The sequence below is a fragment of the Salvia splendens genome, chromosome 2 (assembly GCF_004379255.2).
Source record: "Salvia splendens isolate huo1 chromosome 2, SspV2, whole genome shotgun sequence".
In the NCBI taxonomy this organism is placed as follows: domain Eukaryota; kingdom Viridiplantae; phylum Streptophyta; class Magnoliopsida; order Lamiales; family Lamiaceae; genus Salvia; species Salvia splendens.
In genome coordinates this window covers 27,108,263-27,132,902 of record NC_056033.1, presented here as the reverse complement: position 1 = coordinate 27,132,902, position 24,640 = coordinate 27,108,263, and the positions used below count along the sequence as shown (strand labels likewise).

The 24,640-nt window shown below is 38.1% G+C and overlaps 1 non-coding gene across 1 annotated transcript; it reads left to right on the top strand.

Moving 5' to 3' along the window:
- The first annotated feature begins 9,998 nt into the window (after positions 1-9,998).
- LOC121793203 lies at positions 9,999-10,105 on the top strand. The gene has a single exon (XR_006049041.1). It is a non-coding gene; the product is annotated as a small nucleolar RNA R71 (small nucleolar RNA).
- The last annotated feature ends 14,535 nt before the right edge of the window (positions 10,106-24,640 follow it).

Here is a 24,640-nt window from a genome sequence, read left to right as displayed (position 1 = left end):
TGATAAAAATTCATCACAAAGCAAACATAGTTCATGACATTCAAAATCCATTCAATTATGTTTAATAAAATTATATAATAATATATTTTATAAATAATAAATATGTTAAATATGGTATATCTGCGGTATATACCGCCAATTACGGTATATACCGTATTTGCGGTATACCGTGTTATACCAATATATAACGTAACCGTAAATTTGCGGTATAACGCGTTATATACAAAATGCATACCTTTACCGTACCTAAAACTGTCGGTACGGTATGATACCGTACCGAAAAGTACGGTATACCAAAAATTCGGTATTTTCGGTATTTTTTCGGTACGGTAAGTGCGGTATTGCATATAAAATTCGGTATTTTCGGTATTTCAATTATCATGGTGAATTTGCTTTAAGAAAAATTGGATTGCATATAAAGTTTAAATTTTTGTAAGCACAATATACGGAACTCGGTTAGAAACAATTGTTTTTTTCACAACAAATTTGGGACATTGGGTATTCAAGTTTAGGGTTGACTTTATTAAATTTCATGACATTACTAAATGAGGTTTTCGTCTTTGACTTTCTCCCTTTTCATAAGAGAACTTCATATTTCTTCAATATTTTCTAATTTTCTATTTCAGAGTCTATGTGCGAATGAGTTATTCATCTCTTTCGCATGTTCTACTAAAGGTTGTCTAGATGATGATTCAATCTACTTCTGACTGATGGGGAAGGACTTCACCATGACTCTGAGGGAGTTTTGTGAATGTCTAGACTCTAGACCTAGTAACAAGGAATGGTAAGGGGATTGTGATGTGTTTTCCGGCAGGTGAATTTGCAAAACAAATATATTTACAAATTGGAATCTATTTAGGTAATTAGATGGAATTAAGAGAATTCGAGTTTGAAACGTATAAATAAAACATATTAAGAACGCAAGTAAGTCATGCATAAGATAATATAAATCATAAGTACATGAATTCTACGAATGGAATTAAAGACCTTTTGATTCTCCAAAGAACGTAGATGGCTTTCATGTCTCCTAGTATTGTGATTGAACTCGGCCTCATATCTTCTATTTGTGTAGGAAAAACTCATCTAAACTCAGGACTTGTTCACTTTATTAGATATGGCCAGATTTTGGGTCAAATCTGTGTTTAGTATGTGAGAAATAATTCTCACTAGCCCTCAAAATAAACGAGGTGGAAACTTGCCTTATTTCATGCAAACTGAACGAAATATTTGGGATATGAATGTGTGGGGCTAGAGCCTTAAATTTGACTGTGTTTTGTTTCTTGGCTGAACAAGCCCGTATAGAAATAGAGTTAGAACTAGAGACATAAACGACAACATGTATGTATGGGAGTAATTTAAAAAATTCTCTATCAATTAAGGTTTTCGAAGGTCCCCTTAAGGCACCCGCAACGCATCTCGCGGGTATCTCTTATCTCGTCCCTCCGAGACGAGACGGACGCGGGACGCGTTGCAGCGTCCCGTCTCGTCACCATCCTGCCGAGACACCCGTCCCACCGAGACGGATGGCGAGCCGTCTCCCCACGCACCCGCGCGACGTGGCGCGCGCTGGCGCCACGCGTGATGCCCACTCACCGGCGGCCCGCGAGTGGGTTTCGTCACGCTGACGCAATAAATCATTTTTATAAAAAATCTAATTTAATAAAAAAATTAATAAATAAAAAATCAAAAGGTAATATTACCGTTTTCGACCGTTTTTTCTTTTCTTTTTTATTTTTTTACTCTATAAATACTCCTATTTCATCCTCATTACACACACAAACACACATCTATTCTTACCAAATCATCTTCATTTCCTCTCCAATTTCATCTAACCTCTCCAATTTTCATCACAAAATGTTCGGCGACAGAAACTCTGGCGGTGGCGGCTCCGGCGGGTTTGACATCAACGCGTTTGGCGACTGGGGGGGCATGTACAATGTATTGAGTGGTTCGGGTTCCGGTTCGTCTACGCCGGGCACCCAAGGCTCGCGACGCCGGCGGGGTACCAACCATCCCATTTTGATGTGGATGCATACGCTCGTCCCTCCGCCCCGAGGTATTCGCAGGGATTATCCCAAATTAGGGAGGATTATCCAGATGACCCACTCCGGAAGGAGGACGAGGCGGGGGAAGCTCCAGGACATTCGGCGCCGTGGAGGAAGAGGCGGAGGCGGCCGACGAGGAGGAGGAGGATTTAGGCCAGCATCCGTACAGCCGCAAGGACATGATGGCTGTGTACAACGCCTGGATCAGCCCCATCGTCGGGAATCAACAAACCCGAAAGTGCTTTGGGAAAAGGTCACCGAGGCCTACAACGAGATTAAGCCGAAGGGGTCCCGCCGCCGCACATTGAAGATGCTCCGCGCTTACTTTGACCGAGTCGACAGGGAGGTCAAAAAATTCTACGGCATCTACAAGACTGAAGCGGCTCATTACCAAAGCGGAGCCACGGGAGCCGACATTCTGAGATCGGCTTTGCAAGTCTATTTCGACGACACCGGCAAAGAATTCAAATATGTCGATGTTTGGGAGGTCATCAAAGACGAGGCAAGGTGGGCCGGCGGTGTCCTGTCCAGCACGGGCTGGATCTCGAAGCGCACGAAGCACACGGCGGGTGGCCAATACTCGTCTAGTGGGGCCGGTTCAGGCAGCGCCGCACAAGAGGTTGCCTCGCAGGAGGTTGAGGGCACGGCGGACGACGCAGGGGGTCCTCCCGTGGGCGCCGTCGGCCGCAAGGGACCAAGGCGGCTAGAGGGAGGAGGGGCCGAGGCGAATCAAGCCAGGCGGGCTCCCAAGGACCGCCCTCCTCCTTAATGTCCATGTACTTCACCGCCACGATGGCGGACACTTCCCGCCTGACGCTTGCCCAATTTCAAGCCCATAATGCCGGCATTGTGTATCTGGCGGGACAACTTGGTATTCTGCCTCCACCGCCTCCGGGATATGATTCGCCCGCAGAGTAGTTTTCATAATTTCTATAAAATTGTATTTTAAATTATGTCTTTTTTTATTTATTTTACCACGAATTTAATTATGTGTTTTTTTTTTGGATTTGAAGTTGTAATTTTTATTTTATTTAATGAAGTGTGTTTTTATTAATTGAATTTGTTGGAAATAAAAATAAAAAAATGAAATTGAATGAATAGTTAAGGGATGGGATGCTTCAGAGGCGGATAAGAGATGAAGGGTTGCAGGTTCTGTCTCTTAGTTAAGAGATGGAGTGAAAAGTACAGTGGGGCCCATGAATAGTTAAGAGATGAGACGGTTAAAACACGGATAAGAGAAAGCGTTGCGGATTAACTTAGTGAGGCTAGGCTTCCGTCTCGTATATATTCTCCTATTTATAGAGTTATTCTGGTTTAGATCAGGTATCAATAGATGTTGGTCTCACTTATAGATTAATGCTAATGATATTAGTTCCAATTTAATTGAAATCCAATAGAATATTATTTTGGATCCTATAGAAAATAATATTGGCTGGTCGTTCATTCACAAATTGTGAGTTATCAGGGTTTCCTCTTTAATTTACTAACATTATCTCTTAATCTTTCTAGATTACATCGAGAATATGATACTTATTATACATTGCTTTGACTAGAGATGTCAATCGGGCCGGCCCTATTCGGGTTGCGGGTCAATCGGGTGCGGGCTAATCGGGTTGTGAATTTGATGTGTAATTTTCGAGTTCAATTATCAAGTGTAAGATCACATAAGTTTAATTAATTAGCTCTAATATTACAGCAATACTGTGATAATACAGTATCGATTATAATATTTCGAGTGTCGATCCACAGGGAAGGAATTAATTACTTAACTCCAAAACAAAGAAAAGACATACAAAAGAAAAAGATTTGTTTTGAAGGTTTGATTTTCGAAAGGTAAAGACTAAAAATAGCTATAAATTAACTAAGAAAGGCTATTCAAATGAGAAAGATATGCCACTCCAAGTTGTTCACTAGGTTCTTATAATTCTACACCTATATCGAAAGCACAAATTCTGGATTAATTAATCAACCTAATCGCGTGCACTGAACATGTTTGCGATGTATTATTCACGGTCAGTTGAACACTTGTTCCATGAATTAATCTTCAATGTTTATAAACTCCTACGGAACATCACCCACACTCAAACTCAAACCACAAAACTCTAACTTGTATTTAGCACCCAAATAGTAGCAAGGTTCATTGATGAGGCTAAAATGAGGCTTGTTTAAGTGGCTAAGTAATAGGCTAAGTGTTTACACAAACAATAGGGAATTAAGCTCAAAGTGGCTTCTAGGGGATCATTAGTTGGACTAGGCATGTGATCATTTGGCCATGGAGTTCATCCTAGTGCCTTATCCTCCCAAATCGTTAACACAAATGAACGCAAGCACTTCACTCGGTAAAGCAAATCAACCCAAAATAATTTCCACAAGACATGTAATTTTCATACTCTCCTCAACTCAAGAAATAGGTTGTAATCACAACATGCTCTTTCAATTAAATTCATGCACCCAATCCATTCATCCTAAGCTTCAAAGTTCAAGTAAAATTAAGCAAGATTTCCCAACCAGAAAGCCGAAGATCTAACATGCACCCGTCAAATACATAGATTCAAAACATCTTTATCATGCAATACACCCAAAAATATACATCATGCATAACAAATCATTCAGAACCCCCCAAACTTGAATGCGTCATTGTCCTCAATGTATGCAAAAGAGAACATAAAAAGTAAAGGGAAAGAAAACTCCCCCAAACTTGGCATGAAATCCATAGTGCATTCGGGTGGGAGGGTGGGTGTATATTCCTTTGTGGGTGTGCTTCCTCCTAAGCTCCAAATGAGTCCAATCTCTATGTCGCTCCTACAAAAAGAAACAAAACCTACAAAAAGAAACACTCAATTCAAAATAAAATGTTAGAGGAAAGAATTGAGCAAACAAAACCTCCAACATAAGAAAATAAAAAAAAAGAAAATAAAAAAACTTGGGTTGCCTCCCAATCAGCGCCTTTGTTTATAGTCATTGGCTCGACCTTCTTCATCCATGGTCTACACTTTCGGACTCTCTAGTGTGACCACCTCTCTTGCCTCCATGATATCTTCCACTCCAACATAGGCCTTCAACCGTTGGCCATTCACCTTCCAAATAGAGTCACTCTTCTGATCTCGAACATCCACAACACCATAGGGGTATACCTTGTGCACCACATAAGGACCCCACCATCTTGACTTAAGCTTGCCCGGAAACAATTTGAGCCGAGAGTTGTACAAAAGGATCATCTGTCCCTCATGGAATTGACGAGGCTTAATGGTTGCATCGTGTATTTTCTTAGCACGCTCCTTGTAGAGATCAACGCTCTCATAAGCACAAAGCCTAAACTCATCCATCTCATTCATGTCGCACATCCTCTTCTCGGCTGCAGCATCATAATCCAAATTAAGCTTTTGCAAAGCCCAAAAAGCTTTATGCTCAAGCTCTACCGGCAAATGACAAGCTTTTCCAAAGACTAATTTGTATGGCGAAGTTCCAATCGGGGTCTTATATACCGTTCGATATGCCCACAAAGCATCATCTAACTTTTGAGCCCAATCCTTTCGAGACGGCTTCACAACTTTCCTAAGCACCCTCTTTATTTCTCGATTGGAGACTTCAACTTGACCACTCGTTTGGGGATGATAAGGGGTAGCAACCTTGTGTTGGACACCATACTTCCCTAGGAGGTTTTCAAACAACTTGTTGCAAAAATGAGTTCCTCCATCACTGATAATGGCTCGCGGTGTCCCAAAGCGGTTAAAGATGTGATTCTTGATAAACTTCAACACCACTTTGGCATCATTGGTTGCCGAGGTCACTGCCTCTACCCATTTGGACACATAATCAACAGCTACGAGAATGTACTGTTGCCCATTGGACTTGGGAAACGGTCCCATGAAGTCTATTCCCCAAACATCAAAGAGTTCTACCTCGTGGATGTTATTCATCGGCATTTCATTTCTCCACGAGATATTGCCGGTTCTTTGGCAACTGTCTGATCTCTCTACATATGCTTTTGCATCCTTGAAGATCGATGGCCAATAGAATCCGGACTGAAGCACCTTAAATGCGGTTCGACGTGCTCCAAAGTGGCTGCCATACACAGAATCATGGCAAGCAGATAAAATCTGAAGGTGTTCATGCTCTCCAACACACCTTCGAATCACTCCATCACTACAAATACGGAAGAGAAACGTATCTTCCCAAACATACGTGCGGGTGTCACTCAAAAATTTCTTCTTTTGGTTAGAAGACAACCCTTCTGGTACAATGCCCGTGACGAGGTAGTTCGCTAAATTAGCAAACCACGGCACATATGTTTCTCGAGCCTCCACTTGTAACACTTGCTCGTCGGGAAATTTTTCATTAATCCTCTTCTTTCTCTCATCTTCCGTCTCTTCCAATCCCTCTAATCTGGACAGATGGTCAGCTACCAAATTCTCGGTCCTCTTTTTGTCTTTTATTTCCACATTAAACTCTTGTAATAAAAGGATCCACCTTACCAACCGAGGCTTTGCATCTTTCTTGTTCATCAAATACTTGATAGCCGAATGGTCAATGAACACTACCACCTTCGTGCCAAGTAAGTATGCACGAAACTTCTCAAAGGCATAGACTACTGCTAACATTTCCTTCTCTGTCGTGGTGTAGTTCAATTGAGCTTCATTGAGTACTTTGCTAGCATAGTAGACGGCATGTAGGACCTTATCTCTCATTTGGCCTAAAACGGCCCCCACAGCATAGTCCGAAGCATCACACATCAACTTAAACGGCTTTGACCAATTGGGTGTGATAATAATAGGAGCTTCGACTAGCTTTTTCTTCAACAGTTCAAATGCCTCAAGGCATTTATCATCAAAGACGAACTTGGCATCCTTCTCAAGTAAGTTGCACAGTGGCTTTGCAATCTTTGAAAAATCTTTTATAAACCGTCGGTAGAATCCCGCATGACCAAGGAAACTACGGATGCCCTTCGCATTCGTTGGGGGAGGTAACTTCGAAATCACATCAATCTTAGCCTTATCCATCTCCAACCCCAACTCCGACACCTTGTGTCCCAACACTATGCCTTCTTTAACCATGAACTGACACTTTTCCCAATTTAACACGAGATTCGACTCTTCACATCTTTGTAGGACCCGTCTCAAGTTTTCTAAGCAAATGTCAAATGAGGATCCAAAGACGGAGAAATCGTCCATGAAGATCTCCATGATGTCTTCATTCATGTCAGAAAAGATAGCCATCATGCAACGTTGAAATGTAGCCGGAGCATTGCACAAACCAAAAGGCATCCGGCGGAAGGCATACGTACCAATAGGACATGTGAATGTCGTCTTTTCTTGATCTTCCGGGGCAATTGCAATCTGATTATACCCCGAGTATCCATCCAAGAAGCAGTAGTGAGAATAACCCGCAATCCTATCAAGCAACTGATCTAAAAATGGCAACGGGAAGTGATCTTTTCTTGTTGCCTTGTTCAATCTTCTATAATCCATGCAAACTCTCCATGAGTTTACCAATCGAGTTGCTAACACTTTATTCTTCTCATTGACGGTCACGATTATTCCTCCTTCCTTCGGTACACATTGCACCGGACTAACCCACTCACTATCGGAAATAGGATAGATCATCCCAAACTTCAACAGTTTCTTCACTTCTTTTTCCACCACTTCTTGCATAAGTGGGTTTAACCTCCTTTGTCTCTCTCTTACCGGCTTAGCTCCATCTTCCATCAGAATCTTATGCATACAAATTGCGGGGCTAATTCCTTTAATATCGGCAATGGACCATCCTAGAGCTTTCTTGTGTGACTTCAGTAGCTCTATTAATTTGAATTCCTCTTCATTATTCAACATCGCCGATACCACAACCGGTAAAGTTTCATCCTCGCCAAGGAAGACGTATTTCAGATTTGTCGGGAGTGGCTTCAATTCTAGCTTTGGTGGTACTTCGATTGAAGGTTTCACATCTGCCACAAAAGTATCCACAATACACTCATTCTCGAGACTTGGTTCTTCAACTTGAGAATCTTCTATTTCATCAAAATCGACTTTAAGTGTAGAACCATAGTCTCTCTCCAAACTCCCTTTGTCATATACACTCCCTTCTATTCTTGCCGAGCAACACATCTTATCAAATATGCACTTGTCGAGGACGTCCACTCTAAAGCACGCTTTTGCATCACTAGGATGCTTCATCGTTTTCTCTACATTAATGGTCACTTGCTCACCTTTAATTCTGAACGTGACAGAGTTGTCTTTCGCTCCAAGCAAAACATCTCCCGTGGCGAGGAACGGTGTACCAAACAGAATTAGTACCTCTTTGTCCTCGGGCATATCCAATACTATGAAGTCAACAGGGATAACAAATTTATCAACCTTGACCAAGACATCCTCTACTATTCCAGTGGGCTTCACGATGGAATGATCAGCCAATTGTAGAGCAATGTCGATGGGTTTCATCCTCTCCTCTAATCCAATAGCTCTAGCAGTTTTCAAAGCCATAAGTGAGATCCCCGATCCTTGATCTAATAGGCATTTTGTGAAGATTGTATTCCCGATCTCACAAGGAATCACACAACTTCCGGGGTCCCTCTTCTTCATTGGCATCATTCCCGAAATTAGTTGTGAGCAATTCATGCTCAAAGCCACTATCCCCTCGTCTTGAAGTTTCTCCTTATTTGCCATCATGTCTTTGAAGAACTTGGGAAAATTCGTAAAGAGGTCCACTAATGAGACATCCACATTCACTTTCCGGATCACGTTCATTATCCACTCAAAGCTTTTCTCTTTTGGAGCTCTCTTCTTCCTCCTGGGTGGATATGGTGGAGGAGGAATATGATCGGGGAAGTTGAACTTGCTTTTCGGATCTAATGCTGGACTTGTCAACATCTGTCTCTTTGATTCCGTTTCCACTATCTTCTTTCCCTTCTCTTCTGCTGAACACTTTCCACTTGTATCGGATTCTTCACCATGTTCCTTGCTGCCGGATGCAGCCTGTTCTTGACCATGTTGGGCACCATGCACCAACGCGGGACTTCTCTTACATACCTCGTCCGCCCCTGCGTGCGAGGAATGCAAGCCTAACATCTCATCCGCCCCTGCGTGTGAGATGCCGGAAGTACCTTGGCCGTCCATTGATGGTGTCGAATCCAACTCACGACCACTTCTCAAAACCACTGCCTTACACTGTTTATTGCCTCTTGGATTGGGTACAGTATTACTCAGGATGGTGTTAGGAATCCTTGTATGTGATGCCGTGGCAAGCTGTCCAATTTGAGTCTCAAGTTTCCTCATTGTAGCATCGATCTGTCCAAACTTTTCCACCGTTTTATCTTTGAAGTTCTCATTCTCCTTTTGACTCTTAGTCATGAAAGAGAGAATCTGTCCCAATTGATCCTCGACCGATGGCTTCTTCTCATAACCCGGGGGTTGAGTGTTGTTCCTCCATTGATTACCCGAGTTATTGCTAGGACCACCTTGATTCCAACTCGTTTGCTGAGGCCTCCAATTTTGCTGATTGTTGTATTGGTTGCCTTGATTGAACCCTTGGCGATTGTTACCAATGTAGTTCACATCCTCCACGGGAGGTCCTTGAAGACTTGGGCACTGATCAGTATGATGTCCGTCTTGGCGGCACAACCCACACTTCATCACCGTCACTGCTTGGGGTTAAGGAGTCAGTTGAAGAGATTTCACTGCTTTTGTCATTGAGGACATTTGAGTGCTTATGTCCGCCAATTGAGCCTCAATGGCTGTCACTCTTTCTGTATCTTTGGTAGCACCAAATGTATCTCCTACCTTCTCAGCTGCTCTTCTTGGATTATGCCAATTCCTTTGATTATTGGCCAACCTTTGAAACAAGGCTCTAACCTCATCGTGAGTTAGATCATCTAGGTTCCCGTTTGAACCTGCAGTGACTAGTCCCGTGCCTTCACTGTTGAGTCCCTTGTAGAATTTCAAAAGATCATGCCCCGGAGCTAAACCATGACTTGGGCATTTCCTTAGCATCTCTGTGAATCTCTTCCAAGCTTCTGCAAAAGACTCGTCATATTTCTGTCGGAAAGATGTGATCTCCTCTCTCAACTTCTCGATCTTCATTGGGGAGTTATATTCCAAAAGGAACAATGTCTTCAGCTCTTGGAATGTTGCTATGTTGTAGCCCGGTAATGAGTCATACCACCCTCTTGCTTTCTCCATCAATGAGAACGGAAATAGGGCCCTCTTAATTCGATGATGCTCCACATTTGGAGGTCTATGAGAGTTTGTCAGCTCATAAAAGGCATTGAGGTGGCTCACCGGGTCTTCATCATCCCGTCCGTGGAAAAGATTTCCTCCATTCACCAAACTAATGTAGTGAGGTGGAATGTTGACGTTATCATTTGCATAAGCGAACTCCCCCGGGTACTCAATTCCCGATCTAAGAGTGTCGCCAAACCTTCCCACAGGTGGTGGAACCTCATTGTTGTCAGCCATTGATTCACCGTCTGAATCCTGATCCCTTTCTTCTCGGTTATTTCTGAATGGACTCGAGTAGTCCGGAAAGATCTCAAACTCTAAACCTCTAACTCTACTTCTTCTTTGATAACAAAGTAGTCCAAACGGTGATGTACCATGTGATCGCGTGTGCATTCACTTTTTATTTTATTATTACCTACACAACAGAAAACACACCAAGCACAAGCACAAAATATTTCCTAATACCGAAAGCGAGACCTCTCGACAACTTCGGGGTAAGTACTATAAAAGTGTGTGCTTAAGTGAAAAACTAAACTACCTAAACTAAGAGCTAAAAGATGACACCTAGAAAATATACTCCTTCGTCTTCAAGTCCAGACGTGGTAGATGGCTAACACCTCTCAAGAGAACACGAAATGAGTACCTACACCAAACAAAGAAAGATCAAATAAAACAAAACACAAACAAACAAAAAGAAGATAAACAATCTATTGCCTTCCCTGGCAACGGCGCTAAAACTTGATGTGTAATTTTCGAGTTCAATTATCAAGTGTAAGATCACACAAGTTTAATTAATTAGCTCTAATATTACAGCAATACTGCGAGAATACAGTGTCGATTGTAATATTTCGAGTGTCGATCCACAGGGAAGGAATTGATTACTTAACTCCAAAACAAAGAAAAGACATACAAAAGAAAAAGATTTGTTTTGAAGGTTTGATTTTCGAAAGGTAAAGACTAAAAATAGCTATAAATTAACTAAGAAAGACTATTCAAATGAGAAAGATATGCCACTCCAAGTTGTTCACTAGGTTCGTATAATTCTACACCTATATCGAAAGCACAAATTCTGGATTAATTAATCAATCTAATCGCGTGCACTGAACATGTTTGCGATATATTATTCACGGTCAGCTGAACACTTGTTCCATGAATTAATCTTCAATATTTATAAACCCCTACGGAAGTGCTAGAGAGATAAACATCTATTATAATCACATACTTAATCCACTATCAAATTATCCTTTGAACAATTCTAATTCAATAGCAATCCAACAATCAATCAATCATAAACTATGTTAAAGAGACAATAGCATAGGAAAACACAACACTATCTTATTAGCCAAAAACATAGTGAGTAACATTAAACACATTGTTGGAAACAGACATGTGATTTCAATGGTGTAAAAACATCCATACAAGCCTAGATTACAACTTGGAGCAACATAAAAAGCTTAGCCTAAACACATGGTAATAATCACAATTAAAACCGTAGGAAGCATGCTCTCGTTGAGTAGAATTGGGATTCGGAGATGGATCGTCGGAATGTTGGCCGAAACTTCTTCCTTTTCTTCTTCCTCCTCTCTTCTCCCTTTTCTCTCTCAATTTTCGTCCCCCACACTGTCTGTTTTTTCCTCCTTTTAATCATCCAACTGCCGAATTGCAGTTCTGCTCCAAAACGCCTGACCTGGCGAAATTACAAGAGGGAATCGCCCGACCGGGCGAAAGGCTTCTGCATGGCTTCGCGGGAAAAGCCCGACCGGGTGTTTAGGTGATATCAAAACGCCCGCTCGAGCGAACTTTCTGGACTCCACATGCACAAATGAAAAAGCCCGACCGGGCGTTTAGCAACTTCAAAACGCCCGACCGGGCGAACTCTCTGGAATCTCAGCTATGCATTTCCGACGAACTTCCAGCTTCTAACACCCGAAACTACACTCAAAGCACGACTTGGTGAGTTACAATTAACATGAAAAACGGGGTGAAGAATAGGAAATATGCTTCGCATCAGAATTCTTTCAGGTTGTAAAAGTTCAACCCTAATCCTAAAAGCTCGGGTTTCGGGCTAGCCCAGCGGGTTAATCGGGTTCCTACCGATAAAATTAACATGCGACCAATCTAATAAATAATGATGAAAATTAGTTATATTCATAAAATGTAAAATATTTAATTATGATAAATTTGAGATATATGGTCAAACTCAATCATAAACATGATCAAATACTAATATTTGAGATATTTCGTGAAATTTTAATGCATGTTTTAGATATTTAAATATTTTTAAAAAATGAATTTGAAGTTTTTTATTTATTTATCAATTATTATATTAATAAAAAATCAATATATAATTTGTATATTTAATATAAAATTGAAAGTTATTTTTTTAGTTATCTATATTATAAAATTAATCAATGAAGTGTCGAATTAGGAGTAAAAAACAGAATAATAGAAATTTTATCGGGTTTTCGGGCCAGCCCATCGGGTTTTCGGGTCTAGCCCTAACGGGTCGCGAGTTAATCGGGTGCTGGCTAATCGGGTTTAATTTTATCGGGCTAGAAATTTCCAGCGCTAACCCTATAAATTTGGCAGGCTAAGCCCACGGGTTGCGGGCTACATTGACATCCCTAGCTTTGACTTATTAATATGTGCATTTTTTGTAACCTAATAATCTTGATATTTTGGGCAATGGTGATTAATATCCAATGATTTTATGATTGTTATTGCAATGCATCATGTGACACGAAAAATTTGATTTGATAATATCCTCAAGAGATGTTCATAAACAAGTTTTGTTATTCGAAAACTAAGCTAATTGGAATTTAATTCTATGAATAATAAATAATGTTTGTGAATTAAACCACTATTTGTACAAGATGTTATTTAAATAAAATCAGTAGCAATCTTAAATCAATTCATGGACATATTGATGAGAAATAATTAAATGAAAAAAGATGTTAGGACAATTCATAATTTTGGGAGTGGACTGTAAGTCAAAATGCAAAAATAGACCACTTTTTCCGCTCCCTATTAACAATACTTTAATCAACTTTTTATTTCTATTACTCTCTCATATTTAATCAATTGCGCATTAAAACACATGCGGTGTCATAAGTGTTCTATTTTTATGGGATAGATGAATTATTCTATTTCACTTAAATTAAATGAGGCTCAATTTAATTCCTGAAAGAACAAACAAGTGTGGCCTGGTTAAACCTCTAAGGATTCATGATCTGACATATAATACTTATTAATTACGAGACTAGAAATTAGATAGAAATATAGAGAGAAAATGAAGTGGAGAAATTAAAAGGGGTTCCCTAATTTTTTTTAATTTCTCACTTATTTATTAATCGTGATTTTATGGAATACCTGAGGTATGAAAAAGATAATTATGGGATATTATAAATACTCACATAAATCAATTCCTAGGTTAAGGGATGACAATATAATTTTTTTCCCACAACTCTGTTGGTGATAAACAGAGAATGTGAACAGACTGATCAACTGAAAGGCGTGAAGAACACTTTCAGATCAAATATATTTGACGGTTCTATCAAAAATTTGATCGGATACAATTCAGGTGTAAAACAATTTCGTATGTCTTTTTCTTGTTCTACTTTTCGAACCAGAAATCGATCAATATGTAGAGGTTTAGGATGAAACGTTGCATCCCTTCATTTCACAACCGAAAATAACTGATTGTTGGCGGGTTATAAAATTGCAATTTGGTCCTTCAATTATCGAAAATTCCATTTCTGGATGAAGATTTCTGCACAGCTCGACCCCAGCCAGGGGCTCTGCCCCTTGGACCCCGCCAGGGGCTGCCGCCCCTTGGACCTCGCTCTCGGGGGCGCTGCCCCCGAACCCCCGTCTAATCATAACGAATTCAAATAAGTGTGCACTCCGCACTTCCAACTTATTTGATGTCTCGTTATAATTATATTGATCAATCAAGTTAATCCAATTACACTAAAATATCCAACAATCCTCCCCTATTTTAGTGCAATCCTTGATTAACTAAAACAAGTAATCACAAAATTCAAACTTTCGCATAAATGAAATATCGTAACGATTGAATTTCACCTTAGCACATTATACATTCCATACATTCGAATACACATGGTGTCTCTAAGGATTGAACCATGGGAACTCACTTTGAATACACGAAGATAATGTACACAAAAGTTTACATACTAATATGTTCTTTCTTGACACTATTTTTTACTAGCCTATGTCCTTATCCTTCATAAACATGTCGAAGCCAAGTCCTAGCTTCTTGAAGCGGCTAACCTTCATGCTTATATAGGTAGTTCCTTTATTCTTGCACCTACATATGCAATTTTTCAAAAGAACTATTAAGAATATATACATTCAACCTCCTTAACTTGTAGGTTTGAACACATACCTTGGGATGATTCTTCAATGTGTTCCAATCTCCAAATATTAAGTCTTCCACATTGAATTCAGCATCTAGTATCATACTAAATGGGAATTGGGTATCTTAATATCAAAGATTTGTAGTAGACTTTAATCCGATCCCTATAGCCGACTTGTGCACAAGATCTCTACTTAACCCTTTGGTTAAATGATCGGCTAAATTGTCATGAGTTCTCACAAACTCCACAGATATCACTCCATCCATAATAAGTTCACGAATCATGCTATGTCTAACACCTAAGTGTCTTGACTTTCCATTATACACTTGACTATATGCCTTAGCCAAGGTAGCTGCACTATCGCATCTGATAGATATGGGCGATATCGGTTTAGGCCACAATGGAATTTCATAAATTAAATTCCTTAGCCATTCAGCCTCTTTACCGGCTGCTGCTAATGCCACCAACTCTGATTCCATTATTGAATTTGTGATACAAGTTTGTTTCTTTGATGCCCAACATATAGCACCACCTCCAAGACGGAATACCCAACCACTTGTGGAAGAATGATCTTCCATATTGGTAATCCAACTTGCATCCGAATAACCTTCAAGAACAGAAGGAAATCCAGAATAAGACAAACTATAATCCATGGTTCCTTTTAAGTATTTAAATACTCGATTCATTGCTTGCTAATGGATTAAACTTGGATTGTGAATATATCGACTCAATTTTCCAACTGCAAAGGCTATATCGGGTCTAGTACTAATCATGGCATACATGAGTGATCCAATAGCCTTTGAATATTCAAGCTGATTCACAGCAACCCCTTTATTAGGCACGAGTTTTGCACTAGGATCAAAAGGAGTCTTAACTGGAGAACAATCCTTGAAATTGATTTTTTCCAACACCTTCTCAATATAGTGTGATTGAGAAATGGAAATTCGTTGTTCTCCATGTGTGATCTTTATTCCAAGAATCACATCAGCCTTCCCCATGTCTTTCATCTCAAACTTAGATGACAAAAATTCCTTTATTTTATCCACTTGATCTTGGTCAGTACCAAAGATCAACATGTCATCTACATATAGGCAAATGATCACCCCTTTACCATTGGTATCAAATTTGCTATATACACACTTGTCTGCTTGGTTTAATACAAAACCATTAGACAACACCACGTCATCAAACTTTTGATGCCATTGCTTGGGGGCTTGTTTTAGTCCATAAAGAGATTTAACCAATTTACATACCTTATGTTCATTACCAGGCATGACAAAGCCTTCTGGTTGTTTCATGTAAATCTCTTCATCTAATTCACCATTCAAAAATGCAGTCTTAACATCCATTTGGTGAATTATTAGATTGTGTATAGCAGCAAGTGCTAACAGTAATCTAATGGTGGAAATCCTTGCAACAGGAGCATATGTGTCAAAGAAATCAATTCCTTCCTTTTGTCTAAAGCCTTGGATAACCAATCTGGCTTTATACTTGTCTATGCTTCTATCCACTTTCAACTTCGTTTTGAAGATCCATTTACTATCCAAAGGTTCATACCCTGGTGGTAAATCAGTCAGTTTCCAAGTATTATTTTGGAGTATAGAATCCATCTCATCTTGGATTGCCTCTTTCCAAAATGCAGCATCTCTCGATCCCATCGCTTCTTTGTAGGTCTTTGGATCATCACCAATATTAAAACAATATTGATATTGAAAGTTAATTTCATTCCTTGATCCTTCCACCAAGTATAATTGGAAATCATCTCCAAAAGACTTAGCTTTTCTTGCTCTACCACTCCTTCTAACCTCGAGAGGTGAATCAGTCACTTTGTTAGACACATCATAGTTACTAGAGCTGTCAATCATGCCTCCAGGTTTAGGTAAAGATGTGAATCTATCCTCATTCCCAAAATCAGCATCTCTTGACTCAATAATAGAGTGCACGGATACATAGTCATTAGGTTCTATGACATAGAACCTATAGCAAACTGAATTTTTAGGATAGTCAAGGAATACACAATCTATACCTCTTTGACCTATGGTCTTTATTTTAGGGTCAGTTAGTCTTACCACAGCTCGACAACCCCAAATTTTGAGATAACTCAGTTTTGGTGGTTTCTTATGCCAAAGTTCATAAGTGGTTATCTTGTTCCTTTTATTAGGAACTCTGTTCAACAAGTAACAGGCTGTTAACATAGCCTCACCCCAAAATCCTTCACTTAGGCCAGAATAGCACAACATTGAATTAACCATTTCTTTCAACGTTCTATTCTTTCTTTCTGCTACACCATTTTGTTGTGGTGTATATGGAGCAGTGGTTTGATGTACTATACCAGTAGATTCGAAATATACTGGATCATACTACTCACCTCCCCTATCAGTGAGAAGAACTTTAATCTTCACACCATGATGAAGCTCTACACTTTCTTTGAAGATTTTAAATTTATCAAGAGCTTCATCTTTTGAATGGCATAAATACACATTGCAATATCTAGTAGCATCATCAATAAAAGTAACTACATACTTTTTATTACCAAGTGAGGGAGTAGCATGAAAGTCACACAAATCGCTGTGTATAAGTTCTAATACCTTAGTATCTTTACTGATATGATTATTGAAAGGTTGACGAGCAATCTTAGTTAACATGCAAGTTTTACACCTTTCATTATTTAACTCAAAAGCAGGTATTAAACTCATTTTCGACATGTCTTTCAATCTCTTGTAATGTACATGTCCTAATCTAGCATGCCACAATTCTGATTTACTAACATGATTACTAGAACTAGTAGAAGTCATGCAAACAGAATTATTAACAAAAGAAACATCTAGATTCAACCTAAACATGCCACATAGATAACCAAATCCAATAAAAGTACCATGTCTAGACAGAATGTATTTATTACTTTCTAACACTTGTTTATAACCACAATTATTTAATACAATACCAGATACTAAGTTCTTACGAATTCCAGGTACATACACAACATTTTCTAATACTGAAGAGTTTCCGGAAGTAAATACTAGTCTAACATTTCCTATGCCTTTGATCGGTTCAGTTGCAACGTTTCCCATCTTCAATGAAGATCCATCTTCAATTGGTTTGAAATCTTTGAACCATTGACGATTCTTACATACATGACACGTTGCACCAGAATCAACCCACCACGAGAATTCATCATCCTGCACATAAAGTGCTTCAGAAATTATTTATGCATAATAATTCTTTACAGAATGATCAGTAGGTACTGAAAACGAACCTGATTGTTTTCCCGGATCCTTGGATCCACTTGTACCAGCCTCATTCTTTCCTTTACTTCTTCCGTTTCTAGACTTGCAATCTCTTTTGAAGTGCCCGGATTTACCGCACTTCCAGCACATCAGTTTAGGCTTTTTATCCCCAGCCTTACTGTAGTTTCCTTGAAACTTTCGTTTCCCTTGAAACGATAGTTTCTGTTTTCCAGCCTTAGACGAATCACCCTCTTCCACCATGTTCACAGAACCAACCACTGTTTTACCATTACCGACATAACCTTTTTCCATATCACGTATGGACTGTTCGATTTGGAAATCACTTCCAAGTTCGACCAGATTCAACTCCTCCTTTTTATGTTTCAGATTATTTTTAAAATCTTTCGAGGAGGGTGGCAGTTTGTCGATAATACTAGAAACAGAAATGGATTCATCCATTTTCATATCATATTGGGAAAACTGTCCCAATATTCTCAACAGTTCGTTATATTGTTCCATGACAGGCCTCGAATCAACCATTTTGTAGTTAATAAAATTACCAACAAGAAATTTCTTGCTAGAGGCATCTTCTGCCATATATTTGGCTTCGAGGGAATCCCACAACTCTTTAGCAGATTCTACGTTTTGATACACATCGAAAAGGGAATCAGACATACCGTTTAAGATGTGACCACGACATATATAGTCATCGTTCTCCCACTTCATCCACCTCCTCGTCTGTTCCAGAGTTTCATTATCAACAGCCTCGGGCATGGGAGTACTCATACACGACCTTCAGACCCGTCAACATGAAGTGCATTTTCTTCTGCCAGCGTCTGAAATCCTGGCCAGCAAATTTATCCAACTTCGCAAAACCTTTCGTTGCTTCCTTCGCCGTTTCCTTGTTCGACATTTTCAGAGAGAATATATTTGATCTTTGTTAGTGATAAACAGAGAATGTGAACAGACTGATCAACTTAAAGGCGTGAAGAACACTTTCAGATCAAATATATTTGACGGTTCTATCAAAAATTTGATCGGATACAATTCAGGTGTAAAATAATTTCGTATGTCTTTTTCTTGTTCTACTTTTCGAACCAGAAATCGATCAATATGTAGAGGTTTAGGATGAAACGTTGCATCCCTTCATTTCACAACCGAAAATAATTGATTGTTGGCGGGTTATAAAATTGCAATTTGGTCCTTCAATTATCGAAAATTCCATTTCCGGATGAAGATTTCTGCACAGCTCGACCCCAGCCAGGGGCTCTGCCCCTTGGACCCCGCTCTCGGGGGCGCTACCCCTGAACCCCCGTCTGATCATAACGAATTCAAATAAGTATGCACTCCGCACTTCCAACTTATTTGATTTCTCGTTATAATTATATTGATCAATCAAGTTAATCCAATTACACTAAAATATCCAACAAACTCTAGGAGGCACTTGTTGGAATTCTGATGAACCATGCACATAGGAAGACTTGCATACTAATTAAATCAAACGAACAAATCTATTTAAATGACTATGAGATTAATTGATTTAAGTGTTAAACATATAAGTGCATGCTAGAACACGTATAATTCATGTATAAAGAATTAAATCGTAAATCATGAACTACTACGGTTTAGAATTACTGAATATATTCTCCAAAGAATCAAAGATTGTTTCCTACGTCCTCATGTGATGTTTTTCGTACTCAATCACAAACTTCTAATCCATTTTCAGAACTTAGGTTATGATTTTTGGGTATGCAAAGGTTATAAAGACCAAAAAGACTCAACTGGAAATAAAACATAATTTCCACTAGAAGGGAAGAAGAAAATTTTCAAAAATTCCATCTAGGATATTTTCAAAAATCTCAAAAAAAAGAAGAGACTTTTCATTTTATATTTTGTCTAGTTTCCTTTATATAGAGCTATTATGAGCCAAATTAAAGATTCGTGGAGGTTGGACTTGTGCCATGTTTGTTTGACTTTAACTAATTAAATTGAGCTCCAATTTAATTCAATTCGAAATAAAATATTATTATCAGCGACTTATAATATTATTGATTGTCCGCCCAATCTCATATTACGAGTAATTTGGGCTTTCCTCTTTAATTGGTTATTTTCCCCATTTAAGATATAAATATCAATTAATTAATTGAAGTATGCTATTTGACTTTAACTAATTAATATCTTTTTTAAGAGTTTTTAGTTTAGAAATGTTATTTATTATTCACGGAATAAATTTTTAACTGGTCAGATTTTTGAATAATAAAGTCTTTTTAGAACAATTCTTGAGGATATAATCAAACTGGATTCAACCAACATATGATTCGTTGCAATAACAATACTAGCACATCTAGACATTGATCACCACTACCCAGGATATCAGGATTCTTACATTACAAAAAAACCCGCACAATTTGATAAATCAAAGTAATGCATAATAAATATTGTATGCTCATTGTTATGTCAACAATTATTAAAATAACAATCACCGATATCTTGTCTTTCAATAAATAGCCAAGAAACACTTTCCTCAACTATTAGATCCTTTCAGTGTTATATTACACTAGTGTCGTTAGTTTCTTAAGATATGGAAACAACTGATACTGCAACATTTCACGATAGGCAACCTAAGTCTATATAGGTTATGAAACACCATTTCTCGTCGACAAAGAACCGACTGTGTCACCTTCTATGAATGTCGCTCACGATCAGTCTTCTATACATAAGAGTTGGACTTGTTTGTTTCTTATACATTTAAATGATTGAGAAAGATAATGCTTAAACAAACACCAACGTAAAAAATTACTTCTTTTTCGCCTTGGGTAAAGTTGGATTGTGGAGTTTATTGTATATAAGCTATTCTGATCATGCAACATGCTCGAAACATGTTTTTCAGTATACCAAACCTAACCACACTGATTTCCTCTCTCTCTCTCTCTCTCTCTCTCTTCTCTCTCTCTCTCTCTTCTCTCTCTCTCTCGTCTTTTTTCTATTTTTGGTTCTTGAGTTTCTATTCAATTCATCATAATTATAGATAGGTATTGTCCACACAAAACTCTATAATTAAGTTGAGTAGTTGCAAGCCACTTTGATTCTTTGCAGAACATAAACAGTAAATAATCTTATCCGTAGAATTCATATATTAGAATTTATATATATTTTATCTTCTTTCATGTAATCTATGTTTAAAGTGTGAATTGATTAATCAATTTGTTTCTGCTTATCATAAAATCTATAACCGATTAAATCACCTCTATAACCAATGAATGCACACATTGCAAATTTGACATTTAATTCACTTATTTCAACAAAAACCAAAATGAACATAAGCAACACAACCAAAGATGAGTAAGAAAGATAGATTCACCTCTTTTTCATCCAAACCTCCTGATGTGTCCCAAACTCCAAAAGAGCTAATGGATATCTATTGATTATGAATGAATCTGTGTTGACTACATTCAGTAAAATATTCATTGGCAATCCATTTTTCAGTCTCATGCATCTAGCTCGCTCATTCAAAGTTTTATTCATTCATTATGCACCTCCATATTGTTGAGATGTTCCTCTTAGAGTCTTTTCCATGCGAACACCATTTTTAGCGCACAACTCCTTGAACTTTGCAAATTCATATTCTCCTTCATTATCAAATCTTACACTCTATTAAATGACATATAATACCCAGGGTCTGTTAGAGTTTGTATATTAGAAATCACCTTTCGAGTGATTGAATACTGTAAAACTCTTTATTTATTTTCAAATGGATGAAACAGATTATTTTTGTCATAATGTTGTTATGTTTTACATTTACTTGATGTTTATGATGAAGGGGTTGGTAGCGGAAGCGTGCGTTCTAACGGATCACATAAAACTGATCTATTTAGCAGATTATTTAGACAAATTCTATTCGCGTAATTATCACATGTATCATGCTCATAACTTGAATTTTAAACATGCTTTAGCATAAATAATCCCTAAAACATGCATACTACGGAGTTAGCCAATTAACCTTATTGATTCACTTATGAATCGAAGATGGCTTGCTTCTTCTCCACGTGAAGATCTTGAGAACTCGACCTCGGATCTTCTGACTGGTGTCCCGGACTGTAGACTGATATTTGTGTGGGCAAATCTCACCAGTGTACTAGGACTTAAATAACGAAGACAGAAATCTACTCACGGAAGGAGAACAATTTTCGATTATCTCTCTAAACAGTTGGGGACAAAAATTATGATGTGGAAAAGTTGTGTTTTCTGTCTCTTTTATTCTCCTATTTATATTAAGTCAGATATTGGGCCCAGTCAGGGATCTAAGGAAGAATTTGGACTTGGCCTCACCCAATTAGCTTTTTACTAATTAAATTAAACTCACAATTTAATATAAGTTTATATTGGAATATTACAAGCAGCCACTACAGAAGTAATATTGCATTGCCTTTTCAAATCCGAAATTACAAGTATTCCGGGTTTCCATTGTTTATCGTTTATTTCCCGCGCTTAAGATAGAAACGTCCATTAATTAATCAATGTCTGCTATGAACTTAATTAATTAACATATTATTATCTCCAATAGTGGACTTAGCAAGAAACACTTATGATGAAAAGGAAACTTTCGTCGTAAGGACTAAATGGCTCAAAACACTTTCTACTTATTTCACAAGTAAAAGAAAAAACGAAAACAAGACTTCAAGATAAAAAAACAAGACTTCAAGACATACATGTGAATACATGTTTTTTATCTTGAAGTCTTGTTTTCGTTTTTTCTTTTACTTGTGAAATAAGTAGAAAGTGTTTTGAGCCATTTAGTCCTTACGACGAAAGTTTCCTTTTCATCATAAGTGTTTCTTGCTAAGTCCACTATTGGAGATAATAATATGTTAATTAATTAAGTTCATAGCAGACATTGATTAATTAATGGACGTTTCTATCTTAAGCGCGGGAAATAAACGACAAACAATGGAAACCCGGATTACTTATAATTTCAGATTTGGATGGGCAGTGCAATATTACTTCTGTAGTGGCTGCTTGTAATATTCCAATATAAGCTCGTATTAAATTATGGGTTTAATTTAATTAGTAAAAAACTAATTGGGGAAGGCCATATCCAAAACCTTCCATAGATCCCTGACTGAGCCCAATATGTGACTTAATATAAATAGGAAAATAAAGGAGACAGAAAATACAGTTATTTTTTAATCATAATTTTCGTCCCCCTCTCCTACACTGTGAGGGACGAAATTTTCTTCTTCAGCTCTCCTCCGTGAGATAGAATTTATGTCTTCTTTATTTAAGTCCTAGTATTCTGGTCAGATCAACCCACACTGATATCAGCGTACAGTTTGGGAACCAGTCAGAAGATCCGTGGTTTAGTACTCAAGATCTTCACGTGGAGAAGGCGCTAGCTATCTTCGATTCTTTGGAGAATCCTCAAGGTAAAATGGCTAATCCGTAGAGAATCATGATTTAGGTTTCAATTCACTTAAAGCATGATTTAATTTAAGTTATGAGTATGATACATGTGATATTTGCGCGAATAGAATTTGTCTGAATAATCTGCTAAATAGATCAGAATTATTATGTAATTGGTTTATGTATGCTTTCGCTGCCAATCCCTTCATGGTCTCCTAAGGACTTTACGGGCACCGTCACCATAGATCACTGATGCAAATCTAGCCGACATGCATCATGCGTCAAATCCAATCAATGATTGGTCGCGGACGAGGGCGTTGACCCAGAAAATGCAAGATACATTAATAACGATCATCTAACTCCTAACCATTGAAGAGGAAACCCCAGTGTTTGAGACCGGAGGTTAAAATTAGTGCTCGAAGTCGCTTGAGAATGAAACAACAAGGTCCCAAAAGGTGGGAGAGGAATAGGCGGAACTAGCGAGGTCCGAACCCTGAAATCAGATCCGTCGAACTTCTCCACAACAATCTTGTCGTCGATCCCCATCACTATTAAACTCCCTCGAACTCTAGACTCTTGATACTAGTTGTTGGGAAATAAACACGATAAATATAAATGAGATTAACATAAAGAATTGTTTGTCCATTTCGATACGATATGTATAAATGTCCGATGACAATGCCAAACCATACATCACTGCATATTTTTTCAGATGCAAATTACAATGAGTGAACAACTCTATGCAAAAATAGAGAACCTTAATTCTAGTCTAGCTACAAAATATATCCCTAAAAAAGTACTACTCTTAAGAAAATAAATCTTAATTAGGGTAAAAAATACATGGACCTAAAATACAAGCTCTCAAGCCAACAAATTATGATATGAGTATTAATTGGTTTTTAGAAAAATTATTTACCTACATGTACATTTATGATATATATTTTCAGAAATTACATATTGAAAACAGTAGAATAAAACTTTCAAATTACAATTATTCACAAGTGTATCTCACCCTGATCAATTAGCATCACAAGTGTTCCATTTCAATTTTATGAAAATTTTATATTTAATAAAAATCATTTCACTCAAAATAGGTACTTCACTTGTCTTCAAAGATAGTTCCATTTCTAACATTTGATCTTTCTATTTAAAATTAATCCACTTCTGTTCTCCAATTGAATTTATCTTACATTTAATAAATTTATTTTTTACTCAATAATTATTTTCATCTCTCTAAAAAGTTAAAACCACGGAGTTGGATCCCCTGCGGTGCACAGCAGTGCTGTGCACCTCACAACATAATTTTTTAATAATAAAAAAAAAATATTTTTTTATTGTGGTGTGAGGTGCACAGCACTGCTGTGCACCGCAGGGGATCCAAC